Raw genomic sequence first — 10,935 nt, 5'->3', positions numbered from 1 at the left:
ATCAATATATCCCACAAGTGCCGGCCTCGTGATCCACCCAACCCCACTTTCTATCTCTCAGGGTAGAAACAATCAGTATGTTCTGACAAGACGGGTCTATATTTCTAAACAACAAGGTTTACCTTAACATAAAAGATCATTTTAAAACATTTAGCAATGAACAGAGCTGAGAAGAGATCAAAGAATCCTGTAGTGGGAGGAAATTGGACTACAGATTTAAAATCCCTTCCATCTCTAGTGTCTTAAGACCCAACAGTTTGGGAAGAACTCCCCAAGCTCTCCCAGTTTCTTTTAATTAATCTTATCTTAAGATGGCAGTAAGCATCCTTGGCATTTGAACCTCCACGCCTTTGAATTTGAGATTTCCAGAGGTCACCAGAACAAGATTGGAATCCTCTACTCACATTTTCATAATTATAGGCATGCAAATGCTATTATATAAGAATTTCCACTTTTGCTTGACTGCCTTAGAAGCCATTCAAAGTGGCAATCATTGCTCTTGCTTTCCATGACCTCATACTCAGAGACAAGAGCATGCTCAGACAATAGCATGGTTTGTCATGATTTTACATTTGTTTATATTTCATATCATATTCTTCAGGACCCCCTAAAATAATAATATTTGCTTTAAGGAGGCAATTCCTCTCTCCCTGTTTGTTTGTTTTGGGTGTCCACATTAATGGAGAGAAACTTTTGTATCTTTATTTTTAAAGAAAAAGAAAAGCGTGTGCAATGAAGAGGTTTTATTGCTGTTCTCACAAACACTGCCAGCAGCTATATTTTGCAAAAATAAAAAATCAAACCTTTTTAGAACACTGGTTTGGGAGAGCAGACAAGGAGAAGGTCTTAGCATTTTTCTCCTAGCACCTCCCTGTCCACGTTTTTTCCAAGAGGAAAGAGTTATCTGATGGTTCCCACTTGAGGAGGCTAATTGGGTCCCAACAAGAGTGGGCAGTCCTTGTGAGTGTGCTAGAAAGCTTTGGTCTTGAGCCTAAGCTCAATATTCCAGCCCAGCTTGTCAAAGAGTTCGCACAGGGGTGTTAGGCACAAGACTAGCTAATAATCAAGTGTTCATGCATTTCTCATGTAATTTAGACCCCTGAGTGTAGAAGCATCACTGAGCTTCTGGTCTGATGGTCACAGCACATCTAACCACACAGTTATTTCCAAACTCTTAGTCATTTTGCTGTCTGGTGGGTGGACAAAGAAAGTAACTGCAAACATGACTGGGGGCATATTGTATCTCTCGCCCTGCACATGCCTCCTTCCCACTCACTGTGTATTTCATATAGCCTTCATATTGCTGCCTGGACAATTTTTATTTCTGAAGCACAGATAAAATCATGCCTGCTTTCTACTTCTAAAAAGCAAACCATAAGCAAACTTTTAATGGTCTTATTGCCTAGGAAGTCATCTTGTATTATGACATGGTGTTCAGTTATCCTCTTACTCAGACTCCAGTCTACCTTTTCAGTTGATTTCCTGCCACCGCCACACCCTCCATCTCCATGTACACTGTGTTGTAGCCATTCTGAGCTGCTTGCATCCCAAAGCACACATGTGCTTTCACACCTCCACGCCTTTTTTCAAGCTGTGACTTCTGACAGGAATACTCCTTTCTGCTTCCAGAAATTCCTTCCAAACATGTTTATTGACTACCAACTGTATGCAAAGTACCATTTCACTACAAAAAGCTATCCTAAAAGCATAGACTGTTAACTGGTTGTTTGTACTTAGTGTCCACCTATACTAATGGTGGGGAAAATTGTAACATTTTGGATTTGAGCAGCTCTCTCATTTCCCTGCTCTGTGGCTTATAAGTCAAAATCTCAATTTCCTCATCTGTAAGATGAGGTGAAAAACCATCATAACTGCCTTACCTGCCCTCAGGATTGGTGTGCTGATCAAACATCATGGTGTCAATGAAAGTACTGTGACCTAGCTTCCCTCACTTAATAAAACCTGGAGGGCATGGGACAGAGGGGAGCTAAGTTTGGTAAAGACAAAGCAGTAGGCAAGGATCCAAGGATCAGGAGGGCAACAGATCTGAGCAGGGTAGGGATGCTAAGTATCAGGAAAGTAGTATGAGGGGAAGGAATACTGATCAAGGAACAGAGAAGCCGGAGAATGTTCACGGGAGAGAGTAAAGAGGCCAGGAGGGGTGAAGAAAGAAAAGGGCAGCTTCTTGCCTTTCCTTGGGAAGGTGAGGAGGATGTACCACGTGCCTCCGGTCCAGGGGGGATGGAATTTAATTACATAGCAAAGCTTAGAACAGTTCAGGGCTTTCTCTATCAGTTTTCCTGAACCACATTACTGTTGGGCATTTCGGAACCATCTCACAGGTTATGAGGCTGTTCCCATCCCTAGAGATTCAGTGCTTTTCATCCTGTATTTGATGATTCACTGGGGTTGAGGGCAGAGCCACACTGGTTAGTCACTTATATGCTCTGTGCTATATACACCCCACCCCCACTCCTGGGGAGGAAGGAGTATCCTATCCTAGGACAGGCTGTGAGAGTTAGTGAAGTGAGAAAAAGAGGTGGCATGATCATGCTGACAACCCCACATCCTGTCTACTGAATGATTATGGAACTGCTCTGGCTTCAATCAGAACAACTAAATGGGACTTGTCAGTGAATTAATGTTTCTTAGGCGGCATTGTTAGTTTCATTCTGGTGCTTAAAGGCAACTCTCAGAGGCCTAGAATATTCTCATAGACCCCTTCTATTCTGCTCTGTCAATAGGTTTTCAACCACATCCTGGCAACCAAAGGGATCCAAAGGACATCTTGAGTTCTTAAAAAATTCATCAAATTTCATGTTTAAGTACATATAATCAATCTTAAAATCTGTAACAAGCAAACATCCCCTTAAATATGCTGTATACTAAATTTTAGCTCTTTAAATCTATCATAGATATTATCTTGTGTTGTTGAGTTAAACATTCATGTGTGAGTGAGTAGAGATTTGGAATAAAGCTTCTCCTATTTTTTTTTTTTTTTTTTAAGGAGGAATGTCCTGACATTGTAAGACCACTTGTGGCTACTTATCTGTTTGAATCAGATTTCCTTAATACTGGACAATAGTCAGAAATGTTTTAGTTGCAAGCGACAGAGCTCCAAGTCAAATTGGTCTGAAAGGCAAAAGGGGCATCACTGGCTTACATAATAGCAAATTCCAAGGATCAAGCTGGATTAAGTTCCAGTAAGGTCCAGACACTTTGATAGTGGCGTCACACCCTCCTCTTGGCAAAGCTTCCCCTGTGTTGGCTCCTGGACAGGTTGTCTGTGCACAATAGTCCCCAGAAACTCCAGGCTGATGCTATTCCAGTTTCCAGGAAGAGCTTCCATTTCCAGCACTCCCTGTCCCTGCCTCCAAGACCCACTTTCATAGCTGGGAGTGGGACCAGCCACTCCAGAGCCACTTGACCAGAAGTGAGAGATGGGAAATGAGGAATAGGGACTGGGCAGTAAAACAGGAGAAGTCCATCCTACTGGGCAGGCTAAGCAAACTCCTCCAAGGCTGCACTGTGTCCCTTTGATACCAAGCCCCTGAGTTCCCCCCAAATGACCTTATCATCTTACATATTGATTTGGTAATAAATAAATCTTGTACATTTGAATCTAAAAAGTAAATGCATGCTAATAAAATAGCTCTTTTATTAATTTATATAATTGGCAATTTCTACATAAAAATTTGTCCAAAAATAGTGGGTTTCCTGCATTTGAAAGGTTGAAAACTCATCATTGTGCATATCTCCATATCCAAAGTAGATTTGGTCTCAACAAAGGCTTCTTGGCTACCCAGGCTCATGAAAATCCCTGTCTCTTTTATGTATGTTCCACTTGTTTAAGTCTTGGTTTAAGAGGCCATTGGATAAAGGGGAGGTTTGTCATCAGAAGTTTGGGTGTAGGTTTCTTTATTTACTGTATGTAAGATGGGAATGGTGATGCCTGTTCCCTAATACAGGGGTTGATTAAGACCAAAGATTTGGGGAAAAGCTCTTTAGAATCAGTGAAATGCTATGGGATTATAAGCCATTATCTTTCATCTTATGTTAATTGTATATGTATTTTATTATATGTTTGGGCTGCAGTCCATGGGGTCGCTAAGAGTCGGACACGACTGAAGCAACTTAGCAGCAGCAGAGCAGCAGCATATACAATTTAATTATCTATGCATGCCTCTGTCTAGTCTCCCTGCAGTAGATTATTTGCATCAATGGCCTCATTTTTTATCCTTCCTATACTATGTAACCTTGTAGTGCCCTCCAGCTGTGACTTGGTTTGACCTTGTGACTTGCTTTTGTCAATAGTATGTTAATAAATATGACACAAACAGAGCCTTGAAAAACACTTACACACCTGGGCTTGCTCACTTTTGCTCCTCTTCCCTCACCGTGAGAGTTTGCTTGGGCTAGCCTCCTGGAGGAGAGTCAAGCCAACCAGTCAATCACCCTGGGTGAGGCCACTCTAGACCAATCAACAGTCAACCCCCCAGACTTATGGGCCTAAAGCAGAAGAACTAGTCAACTGAGTCTAGACTAAACTTCCAACTTGCGAATCTGTGGGCTAAATAAATGCTCACCATTTTAAGCCACTGAATTTACTATTGGTTTGTTCTGCATCACTATTGTAGCAGTGTTATACTCCCTACCTAGGAAAGCAAAAATCTTGTTTTAAATCTTATCCATCATAATTCTGAAGTTCTCCAATTTCCCTAACCCTCTCAAGAGTAGGGACAGAAGTAGAATCCCAAGATTTTTAAAGATTCCTAACATTCAGGTACTCTGTGGGGTAGTTTTTATGAAGTAGTTTGTTTACTCTCCACAATATCCTTGGCAGATAGATATTTTTTCATTACACAGATGAAAAAACTGAGGCAAAAGGAGTAGATACCTAAGATCACATAGGAAGAGTGGCAGAGCTGGTGAGCCGGCTTCTCGTCAAAGTTCTCAATTTCTATTGTATTTAGCTGCCTTATACCACTTGCTCCTCAAATCAGGACCATTCCACTTGGCCTTATTCTAGATACCATCTTGTTTTCCAGTGGTGTCATATTTGTTTGTCTTGGATCACAGACCTGTCTTTCTCAGATGTTTTCTTCCCTCATCACAGTGGAAGGTTTAACACTTTAAAAAATCACAAACTGTCAATTTCCTCATATTTGCTCTAAGAAACTTTGTTTCTTGTAAATAGACAAGAGGAGGGGAATTGCCTTCCAAAGATCTCAAAAATCTAGCATTTTCTTAGCCCAAATTTGGCCCTCATTCTGGGTTTCTGGCCCCAATATTTGAGTTGTTCCCTCCACACCCAACAGAAGTTATTTTTAAGTTGCAGTTATATCCAAAGAGCATTTTTCACAGAATGCCTTGGAAGGTCCTGCATTTTCTCTTCAGCTAAAGAACTGTCTCTTAGCCTCACCCCCTCGGTCTGGGAATTTATTTTGGTCTATGCAAGAGTCACATGTTTTCTTTTGATGAAGTCATCAGAGTATTTTCCTTCCATGCCCTTGATCATATTTCCTTAAGAAAGGTTGTGCTCTCTGATCTGCCAGGGGCAGAGATATGGGCACTGTTTGCTGTCAGTTCAGAAATGACATTGCCACAGACAAAGGTCATACCCACAAGCCTCACCCATGGCTTCACTTTTAGGTACCTCTAATCCAAAGCTTCTTTCTTCCAAGTCTAACCCAACCCACTGGCTTCTCCTCCATGAAGAGTTCCATGATTGAGGGCTCATGGAATATCCCTCTTTTCTGAATGATTAGAGCCTGAAACAGTTTATTATGAAATTATTTTGCACATACTTACCTAGTAATACATGTGCCAGGCTCTACCCTCAGAGAGCTATAAGTTCTATTAAGGATAGTGAAGCAACAAACAAGTAAATAAGATACAGTCAGATAGTAATAGTAATAATTTCAAAAATAGGATAATGGAATAGAATGAATAGGAGGATTGGAGGGCTGCTTCATATAAGGTGATGGGGGAAAATCTCTTGGAAGGTGACATTTGTGTTGAAAAGATACAACCCTCTCCTCTGCAGAAAGAGCAGCCTGGGTGAAGGATATCACAAATCCAAAGCCCTGAGGTAGAAACTAGGCTAGTGAGCAATGTAGCTAGAGCAAAGAGGATGAGAGTTTAGTAGTGCAGGATAGGACTGGAGAGGAAGGGCTGGCCCACCAACTATGTCAGGGTGAGGAGTCTGATTTTGCTCTTCATGCAGTTGAAGTATTGGAGGGATTTAAGCATAGAAGTGATACCTGATTAATGTTTATTAAAGATCATTTTAACTGCTATGTCAAGACTAGATAAACTGGAGAGACAGGTGAATGTGGTAGCTTTTCCACTAAAAATAAGATTTGGACAAAGATGAGAAAAATTGTCAGGATTTTTTTTTTACCAGCTTTTCCCTAAATGTAATAATCTCTTTCCTCTGTATGTTCTCTGTTTCCTTTAAACCTGGACTGAACCTTGTGTTTTGTTCTATTATTTACAAGCCCAAATCAGAACAGGACCTGTGGTAGGTACTTAGATAGTTGACCAGTTAACTCAGCTTGGTTTTAAAGCTAGATATTTAAATTGTCCATCTGGTCAACCCCCTTAAGCTACACCTGTGAAATCCTTGGGTTTAAGCTTACATTTCAATCTGCCAGCTAGTAAAATGTTCCACGCCAACCTTATTCTAGACTGATGCATAAAAGAAAATCCCATGACATTGATACCATGGTAAAAATAGATGCCTATCTACTTTCAAAAGATGGCTACCTGGGAAAATAACTGTTTTATATAAGCCATTGTGGTCTGGTCTCTGTACCTTGTAGCCACCCATAATACTAATTGATATATATAATTGGTCACTTAAACATTGTTCAAACATGTCTCTATCTGCTTCCACTCTGTGAAGCAGTCAGTGATGTATAGTGGGTAGTTTCCAGAGGTTCTGTCAGACACTGTTTCAAGGCTTTTGCATGTTTTTAAGGCAGCAGGTAGTACCTGGGAAGCATCCGGGCATTTCCAATGCCTCCTCTTCAACTATTTTCTCATTTACTGTTCAGATTTCATATCTCACCAACAAAGCTTATTATTCAAGGTGGTTAAACTCCTCTAGGAGAAGTGAGACTATCTTGACTTTCTCTGTAAAACATCACCCTTTATCTAAACTTTAAACAGTGTTGCTAATGGATGATGAGATGGTCTACCATACACTTTGGTTCCTATGGATTTCTTAGGTTTATTTGAGCAAGTCTTCTTTCTGCCCCTGGTAATTGGCCGAGCCAAGGAAATATAAACCAAATTAAACTATTTATTAACCTGTAGTTTCCTCTCAAGCCAGGGGGTTCTTCAGAAGTAAGAGACTATTTGACTATTTGGTATAAGATTTTTATCACAGATTTTAGAGCCAGAAAGGGTCTTACAGTTCACCTAGTCAGTTGGGAGAAGGAAAAGATAGAGCAGAAAGTTTAATTTGATTTCCTATGATCATGGATTTGTAGAGTTTCAGTACCAAGGCAGGGCAATCTCATATGTACAAAGCAACTATTATGTACTAAACACTGTACTAGGTTTTAGACACATTAATCTATTTCATCCTTTAATGACCATAGGAAAAAGGTGTTAATATCACCATATTACACATGGGGAAACTGAAACCCATAAAGCTGCAGTAGCTTGACCAAAGTTATAAAATCTTTAGATGATGTGATAGTTGTATTATTATTTGTAAATATTCATTTCCCTCTCTCCATATTGGAGTATATTATTTCCTACCCCATACATATCGGCTTGGCCATTTGACTTGCTTTGACTTATAAAACCTAAGTGAACACTACATAAATCATCCAAGAAAAAAATTTAAATGTGATGGCTTGCTTCAAATTGGTTTCTTGCTCCTTTGTCCTTTGCCATGAGGAGTTATGCCCCAAAAGCTACTTTTCTGGTTACATGAATCCTGGAATATGAAATGGATTTGAACCATACCATTGCCTGAAGAAGAGGTATAACAATTGACCTGCAGCCACTACCATGTAATATGAGAAAGAAGGAAATGTTTCTGTAAGCCATTATCTAGTAAAAGGTACTAAATAAATATAGAGCCAAGACCACTACCCAGACCTGTCCACTTCCAAATCTGATGCCCTTTTATCCATCACACATTTCCTATCTATCCACTCCAGGCTGTTTTAGCCTCACTGGCAGATACTGATTTTTCAGACCCATGCCTTGAAGCTCTCCCCTTTCTAGCACTCAAGATATTTTCTTTTACTATTTTCCTTGCTTTCCTGGTGGCTCAGATGGTAAAGAATCTGCCTGCAATGCAGGAGACCTGGGTTTGATCTCTGGGTCGGGAAGATTCCCTGGAGAAGGGAATGGCTACCCACTCCAGTATTCTTGCCTGGAGAATCCCATGGACAGAGGAGCCTGGTGGGCTCCATGGGGTCACCAAGAATTGGACACAACTGAATGACTAATGCACACACTTCAGATTCAAAATCCTAATCTCACAGAAGCCCTTCTACCAGCTGTCATAAAACTATGAACCTTCCTAGATCACAAAGAAAAAGAGAAACTATAAGATGAATTCCTTAAACTTCTTCCCTACATTTCCAGATTTAGTTATACCAGAGTTCATCCTCCCTCCTTGCCTCCCAACTCAGAAAAGCAGCTGCATCTCCTGTCCAAGGTTGATCTTGGGCAAAGTTCTCTTCATCTTCCTTCAGACTCCCACTCCATCAGTTTATCTCCTCTCTTTTGTTTCTTTCATTTATTTTCCTCTCTACTTCCTTTCCCTGTCAGCCTACAAGCATGGATGTTTCTTTTTCTAAAATAAAACAAAAAATATCTTCCCTGATCCTCTCTTCTCAGACTACTTTTCTACTTTTACCATTTCTCACCTTCCTTGAACACCAATATCCTCCACAAAATTGACTCTCTCACTAATCTTGCTGCCTTACCACCGTCATTTCCTTACCATCTTCATTTCCTTGTCACGAGCTCACCAATTTTCAGATTTTATTCACACTTCTGTGGTGCAACTGCCCATGTGGAGCACATCAATGGCTTCCTGATTGTCAAAGCGAATGATTTCCAGTCATCCTTTGGTCAACTAGTAGAGTTCACAGATAAAATACAAAATTCCCAGTTAAATGCATCATTTGGGTGCACATGTGTACACACACATACACATATATATATAAACTTCCCTGGTGGCTCAGACGGTAAAGCATCTGCCTACAGTGCGGAAGACCTGGGTTCCATCCCTGGGTCAGGAAGATCCTCTGGAGAAGGAAATGGCAACCCACTCCAGTACTCTTGCCTGGAAAATCCCATGGACAGAGGCGCGTAGTGGGCTACAGTCCATGGGGTCACAGAGTCGGACACGACCGAGCGACTTCAGTTCACTTCAATTATATATGTATAATTTATCTGAAATGCAAATTTAACTGGACAGCCTATATTTTTATTATTAAACCTGACAACGGTAGCAAATTTTCCCTCTTCCAATCTTATTTCAATGGTAGTTCTCTCTTCCTTGGAATTTTCTGTAGTCTTAAGACATGATTTCTCTTCCTGTCTCTGTAATTACTCTATAACTACTCTCCTTGAGAGTTCTTCCCCTTTAATCACCACAAATGTTGGTGTTTTCAGGGCTATGTTTCAGCACTTCTCTCATTGTATGTAAATTTATCCACTCTTGTGGTTTTGTCTCATTTATGCTGAATTCCAAATATCTACTGCCAATTTCATCATGCCTTGCAAGCTCTAAATTGGCACACCTAACAATTAACTGGACATCTCCAGTTGGGTGTCCCATTAAAATCTTAACCTTACATACCTCAAACCTCACTAGCTCCTTCCTGAAAACAGGCCTCCGCCTGTGTTTTCTAGCTCAATTAAAACCATCAAGTCCAGAAATCTTAATAATTTCCTTGATTCCCATCCTGCCCTTTAGGCATCTCATAAGCTTAATGTTTTTTTTTAATTCTCTCCCCTCCTTGTCCCTTCACCATGATCACCGTCCGGGTACAGAGCCTCATCATTGCTTATCTAGACAGATGCGATGGCTTTTCCCTGCATTTCCCTGGTCTTCCTGGCCATACTCTGCACTGCACCCAAGCCCATCTACTAATTCCCAATCCATCCCCTCCCTTACTTAATAATATGATTGGCTCCTATTGTTCATAAGATAAATCCAATCTCCTGAATAGATATTTAAGGCTCTTCAAAATAGAATCTCATTCTATTTCTTTCAGCTTTACCTCTTGATACATCTGTTCATGAACTCTACTTCATAGCCACAGTCGATGACTCATTATTCCTCAATTACAAACTATACTTTGTTTGTCATACTCATTTACTTCCTTTGCAAATATTACAAAAAATATTACCATCCTCTCTACCCCAGTATTCACCCCTCCTTCTCTACATATATGCTTCGTTTCCCAGGAAAAGTTTTACACATTCTGGAAAGACCAATTTTAAAAACCTCCTTTGATTCCCTCTAAAAGGTATCTCCCTGGGATAGCGCAGCACATGGTAATTTCTGCTTCAGATTTGTCAATGAGTGAGTGAGTTTTCTCAGACAAGCTCACATGAATGAATGCATCTTATCTGACTCTTAAACATCAAAGAAAATTTGGTCCTACTAGAGACTAAAAGAGACTTCATCTTAGTACTCAGGTTTATGTGGTAATACAAAGTATATATTAGTTTAATGTCCTCTATGAAGGTGGTCTGGCTCTGTCCTCTGTCACCTGCAGTTGCTGAGTTGAACTGACTGCTCTGGCTAACTGAACAAATATCTCTTTTATCCTGTCTAGCTCCATGTGTACACCCCTTAAAGCTCTTAATTCAGGCAAAGAGGGCAACCACCTAAGGCATAAAGCAGGACTTAAAAGATGACAAATGGGTTTTATTCTTGGGCCAACACTTTAA

Source organism: Bubalus bubalis, chromosome 9, assembly GCF_019923935.1.
Source record: "Bubalus bubalis isolate 160015118507 breed Murrah chromosome 9, NDDB_SH_1, whole genome shotgun sequence".
Lineage (NCBI taxonomy): Eukaryota > Metazoa > Chordata > Mammalia > Artiodactyla > Bovidae > Bubalus > Bubalus bubalis.
This window is presented reverse-complemented; position numbering follows the sequence as displayed.